This window comes from Lissotriton helveticus, chromosome 1_2 (assembly GCF_964261635.1).
Source record: "Lissotriton helveticus chromosome 1_2, aLisHel1.1, whole genome shotgun sequence".
NCBI classification, from domain to species: domain Eukaryota; kingdom Metazoa; phylum Chordata; class Amphibia; order Caudata; family Salamandridae; genus Lissotriton; species Lissotriton helveticus.
The window spans coordinates 181,721,007-181,739,360 of record NC_136058.1 but is presented as its reverse complement, the minus strand read 5'-3'; the positions used below and the strand labels follow the sequence as shown (position 1 = coordinate 181,739,360).

Sequence of the window (18,354 nt, the reverse complement as noted above, 5' to 3'; positions counted from 1 at the left end):
GCTGAATTAACTATTCATATGTAGGAAGAACAAAAGAGAAAGTTTATCCCTCTCTATATAGACATTTGTGAAAAGTACATGGGTATTTACTAAGGTGCTAAGGGACATTTGTAATTGTATTTATATAGCGCTTACTACCACTGGCAAGGTATTGAAGCCATTTTCGGCGAATTGCACACTACTCCAGAACCCAGAGGATTAGTGGTGAATAAGTATAGGGTAAATATAAGTTGTTCATTTGAGCGGTGACAGTGGGCATGTGAGACTGTTTCATAAAATAGGATAAAGGAGGGAAGAGTCTAGAAAGTGTTATTTGGGCGATCATAGTAGTTAATTTAGAATTGAGATGAGTGAAAGGATGAATATATGAGAAAAGAGTCTAGAAAGGGTTATTTGGAAGGTCATAGTTGTAGAATGAGATTTGAGGTGAGTCAAGGAGGATAGAGGAGTGTACAGCCAAGAAGGGGTTATTAGGGAGATCATAGTAGTAGAATGAGCTTTGGGATGAGTAAGAGGGTTGTGTTGGAAGATATATTGAGAGAAGTATAGGATGAGACATAGAGTAGTATATTGAAAGACGTTGCAGGCTTTTTTCTACAGTAGGGTTAAAGTAATACACATATCGATACATAACTACAGATACATGCATAAGGAAAATAAGAGATAAAAAGTTGTATTGTATAAAGTTCCATTTGTGAATGTGTGGATAAATAGTTGGAAAATCACACTTTCAAGTGTTGCTGTACATTAAGCTTAATTTGTGTATTTTTGTAATTCTTTTTTCCATTTTATTTTTTAAAATTGAAATTTATCTTATTTTTATATGTTCAATATTTCAGTAGTGAAGCACTTATAGATACAATGTTTATGATCATATTTACTAATAGTGATAGACATAATAAAACAGAGACCAATAAGCATCTAATCAAATAACTTATATGAAAACTATGCAATGATCTATACACATGTCAAGCATAACAAATAAATATGTATTTTAACCTTAAGTAATATGCACATTTGTTAAGCAGACCTAAAGAATATCTATATATTTTTAAACCATAGTAGTATATGTATAAGTACAAAGAAATGCACTTATCCAAATACATGCGTACAGTCAAATTATACATGTTTACATGCACAGGCAAATGCTGTACATTTGCGTTTGAGTATGGTGGTCATGTAGGAAAGAGGCGACTCAGTTTTGGAAGAATTCAATTTGAGATTGCTCCATGTCATCCACTGATCAATGTTTCTAAGGCTACTGAAGATGCTTCAGTTTACAATTTCTTTGGGGCTTTTCAGTTTAAGAAGTATTTGTGTCTCATCTGCATAGTTATAGCATGCGAGATGAAATGTATCATTGCTGGTAATGATTTTGTGCAGATGTTGAAAAGCATAGGTGAGATGATAGAACCTTGAGGGACCCCTGCTTTTATGAAGTATGGTTTAGGGTGAGGAAGGGAAAGGGGGAGTGTGGATGACATTTGTTCCGTTTTCAAGGTAGTATGTGATCCAGTCGAGAGCAGTCTCCTCTATTCCTACTTCATGGAGTCTTTGGATTAGAGTGTCATGGTCATCTGTCAAAAGCACCCAAAAGGTCCAAGAGAAGTAGTGCAGAAACTCTGTTCCACTCTACTGTGTTTTTAAGGTCATCCCAGTTGGTGACAAGGTCAGATTCTGCGCCTCTTTTTGACAGAATCCTGTTTGGAAGTCGGAACGTATGGAGTTATCTTCAATAGATTGTGACATCTGGATGAATACTGCTCTTTATCGGTTTGCCCAGGAAATGTCCATTTGTAATCGGTCTGTAGTTTTTTGGGTCATGCGGGTCCAGGTTTGTTTTCTTTAATAATGGGCGTATGCATGACTTTTTAGTCTTCTGGAAAGATTCCTGTAGTATTATTGATGATTCTTCATACTGGTGTGGCAGCAGAAGTAGTTAAAAGAATGTTCTATTCGAGGCATATGAGCTGTAGATTGTATACTTAGCATAGATCGCCATCTGGGGTTGGGCTCGTATGTTTGCACTTTATTTTTTTGGAAGAAGTCTTTGTAGTCACGGGATAGGTGACTCGTTCTTATCGTGATAGTCTGCATGGGCATAGACTCCATCTTCAGATTGTTTTTTTCCGCCATCGGGTTCGGATGTAAACTGCTGCGCTCCGGGTCGGTGCCGCACAATCCTTCACTGCTCGACAGTATTCTCTTTCGATCCCTCTCCTCGACGCACATCCAACAAATCTCTTAACACCTTTGATTCCGGTCGTCGACGCGGGCCGTTGGGCCTATCGGCGCCATCAGGCCTGACAGCTAATGGAAAGAACTTCATTTAAAAAATGCCCCCTGTGTGGTGCTAAATTCCCACATACGGATCACCACGAGGTCTGTAACCTTTGCCTCTCTCCAAAGCACGAGGACAAAGATTGCCCAGCCTGCGCTTCCTTCCGATCAACGTCACGTAATGTCTCAAACCACTACCTTGGTGCCAGGCGACATCTTCGATGCAGGCCCCGATGTTCCCGAGGAACAAGAACCGGACAATGAAGACATCCTCATCTCCGAGGCCGACTCAAAAACCGAAGAACATACAGTTACTCCAGGTCAACGAATTGTGATTACCCACATCGAAAACCCTACCCTTTCTCAAAAACATAAGGTTCATGTAACACCTTTGCCTTCCGGCTCAGGTCAACACTGTAATCATTTTTCAGAAGCCCTGCCCTCGGGCCTGGCTCCGAAGTCCAAAGATAAGCCTTCAGGCAACTCAGGACCGAGCCAGCCACGCATCAGTACCGAAATACCATCCCGAACCGAAATCCAAACATTCGGCACTGAAACACCATCAAGATAAACCATCAGAGCCGAAATCAGACCATAAATCTTCGAAGCCGAAAAAAGACACCAAGACCACTCCCGAAGCTTCGGAGTCTAAACCAAAGCAACCAAAATCATTGGTGCCGAAGAAGGATAGTGGATTAAAAGACCAATTTCAACCCGATCTAGTGGTTCCTAAACAAATAACCCTTCCCATTGACTCTAAAACTGGTCATATCAAGACAATTCCATCTAAAAAGGGACCTTTGGACTTCCCAGACGAACCCAAGGTACCCTTAAAGAACAGAGACATGGGAACTTCTCCAGCCAGACCCTTCTCTGCCCAAAATATTCCTACTACACCACTTACTCCAGCACACTCTCCAATGCTTCCATATTCACCCTCGCCACACGATGATGATGATCACCTTGGGGGTGGGGATGAAAACCCACAAGAGGATAATGACGATGACTCAACTCTCCCACCACCTGATCCTTGGGAGGATTATGATAATCCCCCAGATGTCCCCGATCCAGACTCCTACCCATCTAGACCATCCCCCCCACCCTGCCGCCCATCTCACCCCCCCCCTTCCCCCCCTCCACCTCCTCCCCCCCCCCCCCCTCCACTCCCCCAATATCATGGGGTAGAATTAAACTCTGACCCACCGGAGAAAGATTTTTTTATTAGAGACTTTCACACAGTCACAAAAATTAACAAGCATTCTACCTATTTTAAAAGGTATGATCAAGCATGTACCTGACTTTTTTAAAGACCCTGTCAGGGCTAGAGTTCTCAATACCAGGATTTAAAAAAATATAAACCAGCTCCCAACGATCCAGTTTATATTAAAGCACAGCTCCCTCTAGATTCCTTGGTTGTGTCAAATGCCGTAAGCAAGCATATTCCCAAACATCAGGAGATGCCCACCTCCAGATAAGGAGTCTAAATTACTAGACGCAACTGGTAAACGCATTGCGTCACAAGCAGCGATTCACTGGCGCATTGCCAATACCCTATCTTTACTGGCCAGGTATGATAGGGCTCATTACGATGAACTTGAAAAGCTCATACAACATCTTCCCGATCAGCATAAGTCTAAGGCTAACAACCTCATACAAGAGGGAACGTTAATTACAAACACTTCTATAAAGTGTACTCTTGATGCAGCCGACACAGCGTCACGTGCGGTTAAAACAAGCATTTTAGTACCAAGACACGCATTGCTACGCATATCTGGGTTTAAACAGGACGTGCAATCTACAGTTCTTAATCAACCCGTTGATCAAGAACACTTATTTGGACCCACTGTAGACACATCTTTGGAAAAAATTAAAAAGGACTCAAACTGCTACATCCATGGGATCCGTATAGGCAACAACCACTAGAGGTTCTTTTCATCGCTTCTTTTATAGGGGCGCCTCTAAAACTATTGGGACGGACAACACCTCATCCTCCTATAAAAACACTACTCAAACCTCCCCTAACAGAGGATATTTCAGAAGGGGTTATAGAGGGAACAACAACAAAGGTGTAGGCCGTGGTAATAACACCCGCATCTCTCTTACTACAAAACAGTGACTTCCCCCCGAACCTTCCATTCCATTCCAGGTGGGGGAAGGCTATCACAGTTCCTACCTATCTGGAATTCCATCACCAGACAAATTATCCAGTACGGTTACTGCCTGGAACTCACTTCAACTCCCCCATTCATACCCCACAAACAACGTCCAATGTCCACAGAACATTTGACATTGTTAAAACAAAAGGTTCTCTCTTTATTACAAAAATACGCAATAGAACCAGTTCCCTTACCTCATCAAGGAACAGAGGTTAACTCTCTTTACTTTCCTATCCCAAAGAAGGACGGTACTCTCAGGGTAATACTAGACCTCTGACCGTTAAATCTCTTCATACAGTCGGACCACTTCCACATGATCACTCTCCAACAGGTCCTCCCACTTCTCCAACAGGGTGATTACCTTCCCACTCCAGATCTCAAGGACGCCTACTTTCATATTCCTATGCACCTCGCTCACAGAAAATATCTACAGTTTGCAGTGGACACTATCAATTCAAGGCCCTCCCATTCGGAGTGACTACAGCATCCGCGTCTTCACAAAATGTCTCCCGGTAGTCGCAGCTCATTTGCAGAGACACATTCACATGTTTCGTTATCTCGGCGACTGGTTCAGAAAAGCCAAGTCACACACACACTGTGCACAATACACACAAAACAATCAAGCTGCTCCACGACTTGGGATTTACAATAAACCTACCCAAGTCACACCTTCAACGTCCCTCCTACTTCAGTATCTAGGTGCCACAATAGATACCTCAAAAGGCCTTGCATACTCCAATCCAGTCAGGATAGCCAGCATGCAAGCTCTCATATCAAGATTTCAACCTCAACACTCCCTTCTAGCTCTAGTGTTCATGCAACTAATAGGGAGCATGGCCTCTTGCATCCTCATTGTTCCTTATGCAAGACTTCAGATGCGTCCGTTACAAGAATGTTTAGCACATCAGTAGAACCAAGCTCAAGGTCCGTTAACAGATCTGATGTTGGTGGACAGCTGCACGCATCGCTCTCTGCAGTGGTGGAACACACAAAACCTATCCAAAGGGCGGCCGTTTATCGACCCGGTTCCACAGATCGTGCTAACCACAGACACATTGCTTACCGGATGGGGAGCTCATCTCCAAAACCAAACCGTACAGGGTATATGGACCCATCAACAGAAACAACTACACATAAATCACCTGGAGTTACTGGCAATCTTTCTAGCACTAAAGTATTTTCAACTCTTGCTAGTAGGCAAAGCTGTCTTGATCTGTACAGATAACATGACAGCAATGCATTACATACAAAAAAAGGGTAGGACACACACACTTCAGCTTTCACAACTAGCGCGAAGCATATGGAGAAGGGCCATTCCACAAAACATTTACCTCCTCACAGAACATCTACCAGGAGTACACCATCAGATCGCGGATCTGCTGAGTCGCCAATCACAGCAGATCCATGAATGGGAACTTCATCCTCAAGTTCTTCTTATATTCTTTCACATGTGGGGTAATCCAGACATAGATCTGTTCGCCACACACCAAAACGCAAATTGCCCAAGCTTCGCCTCCAGATATCCACACCCATTGTTCAAATGCAATGCGCTATGTATGAACAGGTCAGGCAGAATTGGATATGCTTTTCTGCCACTCCCGCTCATTCCGTTACTGGTTCAGAAGCTCAAACACTCCCTCACAATGATCCTTGTTGCTCCAACATGGGCACGCCAACCATGGTTCACAACCCTGTTGGAACTTTCAGTAGTGCCCCATCAAAAGCTGCACCTCTCCCCCAAAAATCTCACTCAGAAAAATGGAGAGATAAGGCACCCAGATCCCAATCAACTCAATCTTGTGATCTGGCTCCTGAAGACCTAGAATTTGGCTACCTTAATCTCCCACCAGACTGCATGAACATCATTAAAGAAGGTAGACGTCCTACTACTAGAGCATGCTATGCAGCAAAGTGGAAGCAATTTGTCATTTATTGTACAAATAACAAAATCGATCCGCTAGATGTTTCCATTCAAAATATTATCTGTTACCTTTTGCATCTACAACAATGTAACCTAGCATATACATCTATACGGCTACATCTTGCTGCAACTGCAGCTTACCTCTAAAACAGACAGCATTTGTCGTTGTTTCGAGTACCCGCTATCAAAGCGTTTATGAAGGACTTAAAAGAATAATTACACCTAGAGTTCCACCTTCTCATGTATGGAATCTCAATATAGTTCTCACCAGACTCCTGGGTCCCTCATTTGAACCTCCGCACAAATGCGAGTTACAGTTCCTTACTTGGAAAGTAGCCTTCCTGGTAGCTATCACATCACTTAGGAGAGTTAGTGAACTCCAAGCATTAACCATACAAGAACCATTTTCACAAATACACCATAGCAAAGAGGTTCTTAGGCCTAATCCAAAATTTCTGCCTAAAGTGATATCTGCCTTTCACCATGTTCAGTCGGTTGAACTTCCAGTATTTTTTCATCAAACAGACTCAGTGGCAGAACGTGCTCTCCACGCGCTAGACGATAAAAAAGCGATACTTTACTACATCAAAAGAACTAAAATTTTAGAAACACCAAACAACTTTTTGTAGTTTTCTCCCCACTTCACAAGTGCAATCCCATTTCAAAAAAGGACTTGCAAGATGGATTGTTAAATGCATCCAAATATGCTTTCTCAAAGCTAAACGCACATTAACTATTCCCCTAGAGCTCATTCCACACGCAAACTAGGGGCTTCTATGGCATTCTTAGAGAACATTTCCCTAGATGACACCTGCAAAGCAGCAACTTGGTCTACACTGCATACTTTCACTAAACACTATTGTGTAGATATGCAGGCAAAGCAACAAGCTACTGTGGGCCAGGCTGTATTAACACTTTTACAAACTACTGCAGCGGATACAGTTTGCCATTGCTAGGGAGGAAAAACTGCTTTATAGCTAATTCTAAAGTATACAATCTACACCTCATATGCCTCGAATGAAAAATGCTACTTACCAATGTGCATCTGTTATTGGCATGTAGAGCTATAGAGTTGTATATGCCCACCCACCTCCCTGGGTACCTCTACCTGTTGCAGTATTATCTTATTTAGATACATCACATGGACATCCTTTTCTATTCTCTTACTAACTCGATCATCACCCTTTATGGCGAAAAGAAATCTGAAGTTGGAGTCGATGCCCATGCGCACTATCACCATAAGCAGGAGTCACCTATCTTGTGACTACAAAGACTTCTTCCACAAAAACAAAGTACAAACGTCCGAGCCCAACACCAGATGGCGATCTATGCTAAAGTATACAACTCTATAGCTCTACATGCCAAGAACAGATGCATACTGGTAAGTAAGATTTTCCTTAATATTTGTGGCGGACAAGAGTCAACAAGTTTGACAAGATCCATAAATTCACTTTGTGATAGTTGTTTGAAGGAATGCAGAGGTTGGGTTAGCCTACCCTTGGAGGGGATTGTTAGAAATGGGTTGGTGCTGGTGGGTTTTCCTTTGTTTTAAATCTGAGTTCAACGTGTCTACTTTTGTTGAATAATGATTTGCCCATTTTTTTTCAGCGCATTCTTAAGTAATGGGATGAGTTCCTTCTGTGTATTTAGGTTTATGAAATTTGGTGAGAATTCTATATGTTTTTTATTTGCATTTAACATTTTGAAATCTGTCTGAATAGTACCTTTTCTTTTTTTTTTTTTTTTAGCTCTTTTGGTTGTTGCCTTGTATATTTTGTTAAGTTTGTGTAGTTGAAGTTTGTCTAGATTACTATTTGTTTTGATGTCTCTTATCCTATCAACTATGTCAACAGAAAGCCCCATGCATGATCCTTGTCATCAAAAATGCCTCTGGCGAGACACTAACACATCCCGCAGATATCGTTCAGGCCTCTTTGTCATTTTTACAAAATACTCTGTAGGGCAGATGATGACAATATGTAGTGTAACGAGGAGCACTTCCTCTCCGCTATCTCGCTGCCTTAATTATCACCAGAGGAGTCAAGCAAACTTGTAAAGGATATCATGGAGGATGAGGTACATCAGGTTTTTGATAGCCTCCACTTCCCAAAGTATCTGGGAAAACATGTTGCCCTACAGCATTTTACAAGATAAACAAAGAAATGCTAGTCTGTTCCTCTCTCCCCCAATGCAAGGTGTTAAATTCTATACATGAAGGGTCTTCCCCCCTTACCAAAGGCTAATAAGGCTAGAATTGTTGTATTGTTGAAAACAGGCAAAGGCAGCTTGATTCTGCCAGCTATTGATCAGTTTTGCTGATTAATACTAATCTTAAGATTCTAGCGAAAGTGCTAGCAAATCGATTGCAGGGTCTCTTACCGTCACTAATACACTCCAACCAGGTGGGCGTCATTCTTCATCGGCTGCATGCCTTCAAATGCTGATGCATGCCCTGAGACAGGAACAGAACAGTTTGGATGAGAAATTGATTGCGTCACTGAATGCCCAGAAGTCTTTGATAGGGTGGAGTGGGGGTACCTGTTACAGCTTTTTAAGTCCATTTATTTTGGCCGAGGGTTTCTAACCAAGATCAAATGCTAATATACGAACCCCACTGCAGTGGTCTCCTTTAATGGGCAGATCTCCTGACCCTTTCTGATCTTAAGGGGAACCAGATGGGGTTAGCCACTATTTCCATTGGTGTTCCTGCAAGCACTAGAACCTCTGGTGATAGACATATGTCAGCATCCAGAAATCCGAGGCATACCATCCACCGCTTGGGAACTTAAGGCTTAATTATACCGCAATGACATCTTGTTGACATTGTCCGCTTCCTCGACCTTCCTATCACACTTTACCTAATTGATCTCTGCCTTTGCAGCCTTCTTGGGATAATTGCATTACCTAGGTAAACAACATGCACCCTTGCCTCCTGTTTGCGCCCACTTCATTGGCTGTGAGCCTAACGTGAACCTGCTCGCTGTCACCGCGTCCGTTAAAGGAGCAGCAGAGGACATCGTATTGGGAACACTTACACCGGTCTACTCGGAGAAATTATCCATCAAACAGCATGGACGCTTTATCTCCCGAGAGAGGCTTATGTCACTCCATCTAATAAGTGAAAATGCGAGCAGTATTTCACTAAGCAAAGCTACGGCATCCTTCAGTAGATTCCATGCCGGGCTTGAGCATGTAAATATCCAATAGATTACTTTAGCAGTCACCAACAGAGTTCTTTGTCACGGCATCGCCCAACAAAATCGTAGCAATTATTTTAATAATATCAAAGAGACTCCTGCATTGATACCACCTAGCAGTGCGCTTCATAACTGAGTTTGCCTATGGTTTAAGATGGATACGTAAAGTTTAGTAGAGTTGGGGAAAGCGTAAGGTAAAGCAGGAGCCCATAGTATGCTTTGATATGAGTGCAGGAAATCACTTCCCTATCCTTTTTAGGAACTCTGCACAACCTGCACGTTTTCACCATGCGACATTGCCGACTGTCACATGGGACTGTCACATGGGCGGCAGAGTGCCCCTCGCCTTTCTCTTGTGGGATTCCACCACTCACACCCAGGCCACATGGACACCATGCACCTCTTAAAATCTGGAGGTTTGCTGTTAACTACCTCAAACCAGTCTCTTCTTGCTTTTTGCATACTCAGTTATCCCACTCTATGGTGGTGCCGTGGGGTAAAACAATAAACAATGTATCCAGAAGTCACTTCCCGGGCAGACTGTTCTCAATTTGTTTGATCGGAACATGAAGAGGAAACCAAAAAACTGGGCTGCTGCATTGCCGAATGCTGAGCATTACAACTACCTCAAAGGAGAAGTAAGTTAAAATTATTATCGCAGTTGCCGCTTTTACAAGAAGCAGGCTTTCAGAAACTATTGCAGAGGATACATGTTCGAACATGGGGAGATCTGTACCATAATGGCACCTTTCGCTCCAGGGAACAGCTCTATGAAGGGATACAGCCGACGCCGCTAGATGTGTTTTACTATATCAGGCTCCGGCACGGTTTGCAGGCGATCACGCCAGACTTCCCACAAGAACCTCCGGTACTTGTCCCGCTACAAAACCTTCTTTTGCATGATACTCCCACTAAACTAGTGTCCACGCTATACAAATCGATCCGTGCCAATATGGACTATAAAGATTTACCCGCCAGGGATAAGTGGAATCAGGAGTTAGCCGTGCCACTCACTGATAGACAGTGGGATTTCTGTCTGCAGCAGACGGAACGCATATCCTCTAGCAGTAGATATAGGATTATTCACTACAAATTCATACACAGATTGTATCACACACCGGCACGACTGCACAGATTCCAATTAAGAGCCACTGACAATTGTGATAGATGTGGGGCTCCGGGGGCGGATTTCTTGCACCTTGCATGGGGGTGTGATCAGGTACACCGCTATTGGGGACAGGTTTTTCAGGCCATATCCAAAGTGATACACACACTGGGGGACCCATCCCCGATTTTGGCACTACTGGGTTATGTAGAACCGCTTCAGGCAGCCCACCGCAAGTATGTGGCACTGGCTCTACTATTGGCCAAGCGACGAGTAGCATGTAGATGGGGAAGGGGCAGGGCCCCCAAGTTCAAGGATTGGATGAGAGACATGGTCTACTGTCAAGAACAACTGCATACCTACTCTGAACTGTTGCCTGTTACCTCCAGGCCTACTGACATATGGGCTCCACTACAATGCTATTTGCTGGAGGTGTCGGCGGAGGAGGCCTGTGATTGATGGTTTGAGAGTTGTATTGGTGATATCCTTTTAATGGCCCTCATGGTTACTGGAAGGAGGGGGGATGTGGTGTACGGATGGGCTCTCGGGGGCTGACTTTACTGTTCCCCATTCCTCGCTCTGTGGACTGCTCATACCACCAGAGTGGCGCCTTAATACCTAGAAGGAGCTGTATGGTTGATTGTCATATGATATACTAATGATGGATCGAAGTGCCACCTTTGCGAGAAGCAAGGACCTGTTCAAGCTCTGCTGTGCATATTTGAGATGTACTGTGTGTAATATATCATGCCTAGATGCGGGCCCTCCGCTGTACTGATGCACGACATCCTCCCACACACTGTTCAGATACCGCACATGTTGAAGTTTAACGAAAAATGTTAAAAGTAAGACGACTCGATCTGTTCAAACTGCATATGCATACTGTCATTATGTTCGAATAACACATACGCTGATACTTTACACAAATAGCGGCCGGCCTCAGGGTTGTAGGCGTGACGCTGTGTACATCTGACAGTACTTAATAAACGTCTTGCGACACCAAAAAAAAAAAAAAAACTTTTAAATTATTATACGTTCTAGAGCAAATTAACATTAGATCTTGTTTAGACCTACATTAGGCAAGGGCTTATATAATGTCAGTGCCCAAACATGTTTAATGTTATGGGGTTCAAGTCACGGGAAAGGGAAATCCTGGTATCAAGTATTTGGGCTCTAGACACTAATCTCAGTTATGTTCATTTATTAAATATCAAATTAATCATTACCGTCCGCAGAATGTTAATCAAGAGAAGTAGTATAAAACAAATCTTAATAAATGTGATGTGCCTTCAAAAATTGAACAAGCATTCACTCATTCTTTTACATATTAAGCACTGACACAATCAGACATTTACAATTTATCTATTTATGTAGACACATCTTTCTTCTGCAGTGCAGGTCTAAGTTGTATTTAAGGTGACAAATGGCTATAACACTTTTTTTATTATACCTTATAACTTTTAAACACGCTGCACAACATTCACAATGCTCTGCAACATATTAAAAACGTTAACAAAGCCAATAGAGTTCATGCTGAAGCCCAACTATTTTCCATGTATCTCAAATATTGATTTCAATCTTCTCAGAGTAATATTTGGGTCTGCTTATGTAACAGTATGTCACTGCATACAGGGAGATTTTTTCTTCCCATTCTTCGCACCATTTCTAACCTCTAACTTACTTATCCACAATACCAATGATACAGTTACTAGGCTTAGGTGACAGTGGGCAGCCGTGTCAGATTTCTCTGTTTGTGGGGGAACATGTTTGGTTTGCTGCTGTTAACCATTGCAGTGGCTTTTTGGGCGTTACATATCAGGCAGGTCTGTGACAAAAGCTATGGGCCAAATCCTATTTTGTGCAACAATAGAGATTTAAAAAAGGATCATTTGATTGAATCGAAAGCCTTGTCTGCATCTGATGATGATGGTGCTACCAGTTCGTTGATGGCATCAATTAATAGGTTACTGCACAGTCTACGCAGGTTAACCCTGGATGGCATAAATCCTGCCTTGCTAGTTTCTGAATGATAGGAGTCAGCATTTTTAGTAGTATTTTTGGTAATAGCTTTCTTTCACTATTCATCAAGGAAATGGAGCAATATGATGCTCAGACTTAGCTGTACTTTCCTTGTTTAGGGATCAGGATTATGGTGGTGTTCTCATAGGTCCACCTAAAATATCCCTTGTTCCCTCACCACATTGAACATCTCTCATTCTGATTGTCCCTGTTAGTTTTTTATGAAATTCCATTGGCAGCCCATTAGTGTTGCTTGTTTTCCACTGATTGTAACTACTTGAAAGCATTCTCTACTTCTTCTGTTATAATTACCTTCTTTAGCTACAGTTTATTACACATGTACTTGTTCTGTTTCACAGTACCAGTCAGCAGTATCTATAGCATTGTGGGTCTATTTTGAGCAATAAAAGCCATGCAGACTCCTGGTGGCTGCTTCTGCTATCTTTCTGGCTTCTATAGTTCGTATTCCTGCCTGCTCATACATATTTCATCGTTTTGTTCTTCTTTGCCTCCCACGTTATTAACTTTCCCTGTTTGGCACCCTCTTGGTATAGAGTCTTTTGAATGGGTATATATTGTGTTTGTTCCTCTTTAAATTATAGCAGCCTATATTTCCATGTTTGCATGCTTCTTTTGTTCTATCTGGTTAATAGGGTTTTTGCATTTTTTAGAGCTATTATACCCACCTCTAGGTTTGTTCCCCTCTCTGTTCTTCCCCACAATTCTCGATATTAACGGCTTTATATGCCTCCCATACTGTTATTTGATGAACACAGAGCCCGTGTGTATTTAAGTATTTTTCCATCGACTGTTTCAGTACATCTGCTCTTGCTGTTCCAGTATATGCACCATTGATCCAGTTTTCTTTAGCTTTTTCACTTCGCCTGTGTTTGGAGTTTATGTATGGCAAGTTTAAAGTGGTCAGACATACCCTGTGCCAGGTATGAGGCTTCTTTAATTCTAAAAGAAACAAATGTCTGGTGGAAAAGAAACAAATGACTGGTGGAGACAAGTTAAAATTTCATGACTTAATGGTCACACATTCATACAAAAATAACGTCCATGACAAAATGAAAAGAAAATGGTTCATCTGTCAAGATTTTCTAAGCGCGGACATTATTCAGTTCCAACTACTATTTCTTAGGAGCTTCCGATCATCATTGTAGCAAGTGCTTAGTCATTTTCAATAAATCCGCAAAATTCATCCTAAATAAAAAGTTTGAATGAAACTAACCGCTACAGCCAACATGTGTTTCACAGGTTGTATCTGCTATCTCAGGACTGTGAAATAACTTAAAAACACCAATGAATGAGTGAAGCATATGATTTAAAGGAAAGCATATTGTAATAGGTAATGTGCATGTTAGACATAAAAGTCTGTACAGAGGTCCTATAATACACATCATTAACTGTGACAACAATGTGATGAACGTATCTATTCATTCTTCAGCAAAGATGAGTATAAAACGACTCCCATCTTTTAATGACACTGCTTGATTTTATTCAGTGTAGTAATAGTTGAAGAAACCTGAGATTCTCGCTTCCACAGTATCCAAGACTTGACAGTGTGAGCTGTTGGGCTCTGAGTGTTAAATGTATCCTGCTCTTTTCCCCAGTCATTCCATTGAGTGAAATATCCATTGTCTGATGGATACTTGTGCTTGTAGATTCCTCATCATTCGAATATCCCAAGTTGAAGGCACCAAGGAGGGCGCTTTATGGCTTCAGTGATATCCCCGTGGCATTGTGTCTGGAGCCAGTGCCCCCTCCCGGCACAGGAGAGCGGTGTCAGACGTTTCCAGTGCCTAGGATATATTTGAAAGGAGACATAGTACACACCAGAAAGATTGTTCCTGAGTGTTCATCAAGTTATAATCTCTTCCCAAAACTACAAGGTATCCAGCATTATTGCCCTCAGTGTTTGCAATATTACTGACTGTAGCAATGGTGGAAAATATACATTGATTAGAAGGAGCTGTTCACCCTCCCATAGTTCTGCAGCATAGCTCCCTTCTGTAGTAGGGGATCTCTGTTATAGTCATAATCTAGTGAATAGTCCCGTCCATGTGCGCGGACCCCGGAGCAATCAAAAATAATCTCTTAAATTGTCAAAACATGCAGAACTGCACAGACACTTAAGAGAGAATTTAAAGACAGATAATGCAGCCTATATCCACAGGCTACACTGTCCAGTACTTCGACTAGAAATTCCACCAAAAAATCCACAAACAGCACAGCCTGTCCAGGGTTTTCTTACAGAGAAAACCATGCCTGTAACAGCAAAACCCTCTGGAATGATAGAGAGGAAGAAGTGGACAGACAAGCCCCATAGGCTGCCATTATGTGGCTCAAAACAGGATACTGTGTCTTTAAGAGAACTTTCCAGAAGCCTCACAGTATCCCAGAATGCACTGCAGGTCCCCTTCACCTCTTTTTTCCGGCTCCTGCTAGCAGAACCCTGGAGCATTAGCTCTTCTTTTTTGAGCTTTTTCTATATTATTTTTGTGATAAATTTGGATTTTTACAGCTTCACTCGACGTCTTTGGCCTTTATCTACATTCTGCTGTGTTTTTTTGGCAGAATTTCTGCAGTATTCTTGTCTTATACTACTTCTAGTCTGACAAGTGCTTGTCTGCAGCTGTACTAAAGACCAAAGCTGAAGCTCACAGGTTTGTATTCTGTGTTTGCCTATGTCTTTTTGACACCTGTCTTCTCTGTAACTTCTTTTCTGGGAAGCTTCGGCTCCCAGGTTTAGAACAGAGGAGTTTGAAGGCATCTTCAGCCTCTGGGTAAGGAGAGGGTGGGTCCTCTACCGAGTCAGATGCTGTAACCTCTGGGGTTCTCCCCAGAAAGGGCACATCTGAGCTATGACGCGGTTCCGTGGAGTGCCTCGACGTCGTGGAGTATTATTATTATTATTATTATTATGCGTTCTTATATAGCGCTCGATTACCCGTAGGCATCTCGGCGCTTGCCTTGGGAACCCGTCCTGGCTTCCCCAAGGGGAAAGCCAGGCATCCCGCCGCGGGGGGGGCCGTAGTGGAGATTAAGCAGGCTAATGCCCAGAGCTGCAGAGTGTGAACCCGTGATTCGAGTAGGCACCGAAACGAGAATTATCGAGTCCGTGGATATTTGGGCTCAAGACCCTGCCGCGTCGGGAATTGAACCCTGGTTCAAGGTCTGACCTCTGCTTCAGGGTCTGCATCCTCTAACCAGTGAGCCACACTTCTCCACCTCGACGCCGTGGAGATGGCTCGACGTCGTGGAGATGCCTCGACGTCGTGGAGATGCCTCGACGTCGTGGAGATGCCTCGACGTCGTGGAGATGCCTCGACGTCGTGGAGATGCCTCGACGTCGTGGAGATGCCTCGACGTCGTGGAGATGCCTCGACGTCGTGGAGATGCCTCGACGTCGTGGAGATGCCTCGACGTCGTTGAGATGCCTCGACGTCGTGGAGATGCCTCGACGTCGTGGAGATGCCTCGACGTCGTGGAGATGCCTCGACGTCGTGGAGATGCCTCGACGTGGTGGAGATGCCTCGACGTGGTGGAGATGCCTCGACGTGGTGGAGATGCCTCGACGTGGTGCAGTGCCTCGACCTGGTGGAGTGCCTCGACGTCATGGAGTGCCTCGACGTCATGGAGTGCCTCGACGTCATGGAGTGCCTCGACGTCATGGAGTGCCTCGACGTCATGGAGTGCCTCGACGTCATGGAGTGCCTCGACGTCATGGAGCGGTGATGCTCGACGCCATGGAGCAGTGATGCTCGACGTCATGGAGCGGTGATGCTCGACGTCATGGAGCGGTGTGGCTCGACGTCATGGAGTAGTGATGCTCCTTTTGGGGCGTTGGTCGCTTGGGCTCCGCTATCTACCTTTGGGTACAGACGTCCCCTTTATGGATGGCTCGGTGTCTCGGTGGTTTACACCGTAGTGACATTTTGACGTCGGAGTGTTGGTGTCGTAGAGACAGTCACTGTCTTAGTGATGGTGACGTCGTAGTGAGGTCGATGTCATGGGTTACAGCCGCAGTATACGTGCCGGCGCTTGCGGCCTGGGTCTTGTTCCAGACCTTGCTCCGTGGTGAGCCCCCTCTGCGTAGGAGGGGACTTTGTGTTCCCGGCACCGTCCACCCACTACGCCGAGCAGTTGATCAGCGTCGAGGAACCCTTCTGATGGGGAGTCTGTGGCTACTCACCACGTGTAAGCGAGGGACGTTGGTACTTTTGCTTAGTTTTGAGTTTTCGCATACCTACTCATCGGCTTGGTCGCCTCCTGCTCTGCCACCACTGGTGAGACCACCGGGGATGTTTCGGATTTCTCTCGGTGCCCTCTCCCATCCACCACCCCAGGGGTCTTTGGCCCCTCAGTCTGCGATTCCCTGTGCCTTGTTGCCAGGGATGCGTCTTCCATGAGTACGGGGAGTCTCTCTCCGACTCTTTACTGGTTGGCGGTACTTAGCTTTGGTCCGCTACCACCTGCCAGGAGGTTCTGGCTTCGAACGTACTCCTGACTTGGTCGCAGGGGTGGCGGCATGTAGGCGTCATGCGGTGGCCCGCTGTTGCTGGGCCGTTGTGGTAAGATCCCTGTGTGGGGGTGTTTTTTTCTTCACAAATTAATGGTTCCCCTGCCGAGAGACAGGAGGTAAGCCTTACAAGAGATAGTCTATGGACCTGATAGTTTCAGGTCTAAGCATCGGTGTCAGAGCGGAGTTTTTTCTCTCCTGCCGACCCCCAGGTATTGTGGGTTTGTCCTACGTTGCCATTCTTGTATTCGTCGGGCGTATCTGCAGCCTACGGCTCAGCAGTGTGCATCTACTCTCCCGTTCTTTGCGCAACCCTTGGGTTACCATGAGGGTAGTGAGTGGTCCGCATAAGTCTGACTCTGAGACTTTTGGAAGGCTGTAGGTTTGGGGCGTGGAGAACGGCTTGAGGCCTTCTTCCCTTTCTAGCGGTGTTTTTCCTCCCAGGGTTTGTCTGTGGTCCCGGGCCGCCGTTAATACTTCACAAGTATATTGTGCGCGTACGCGGGAGAGCTTGATGCTCCTCAGCGAACAAAGGCCGGCCGGGTCTAAATCAGTCTTCGGTTCATTAGTCCTTCTCCAGCAATTCCTCCGGTTAGCTCGCGGTTTCAGCTGCGCGAGTTCCAGGCGGAGGCCGATACCCTGTTAAGGAAAAGGGCGATAGGAGACGTACCTCTGTCTCAAAGGAGAAGAGGTATGTACTCCCGGTTCTTTCTGGTTCGCAAGAAGGACAAGAAAGAGTTCAGGCCCATTCTGGATTTGCGACAAGCAAACGAGTGGATTTGCAGAGAGAGGAATTTCGCATACTATCGTTGCATCAGGTTTTTTCCTCCGCTGCAACAGGGAGTTTGGCTCTGTGCCATAGATCTACAGGATGAGTACTTCCATGTGCCCTTTGCACACATACACAGGAAGTTCCTGCGATTCCAAGTCGGCGTCTATCATTATCAGTACACAGTACTGCCAGTTGGGCTGACGTCGGCGCCCAGAACATTCTCGAAGTGCATGGCAGTGGTAGCTGCACACCTGAGGATAAACGAGGTGTTTGTCTACCCGTACCTGGACGATTGGTTGATCAAGGCCTCCTCTTTCTCGGAAGCTCAAGCACTTCCAGAAGACGTGCGTTCTTTTGAACGAGCTGGGGTTGCACATCA

General features: G+C 44.4%; 1 protein-coding gene across 11 annotated transcripts in view; it reads left to right on the top strand.

Moving 5' to 3' along the window:
• Positions 1–18,354, top strand: part of OSBPL9 (oxysterol binding protein like 9) — a 1,511,872-nt gene that overhangs the window by 1,302,315 nt on the left and 191,203 nt on the right. The gene's annotated exons all lie outside the window — the stretch shown is intronic.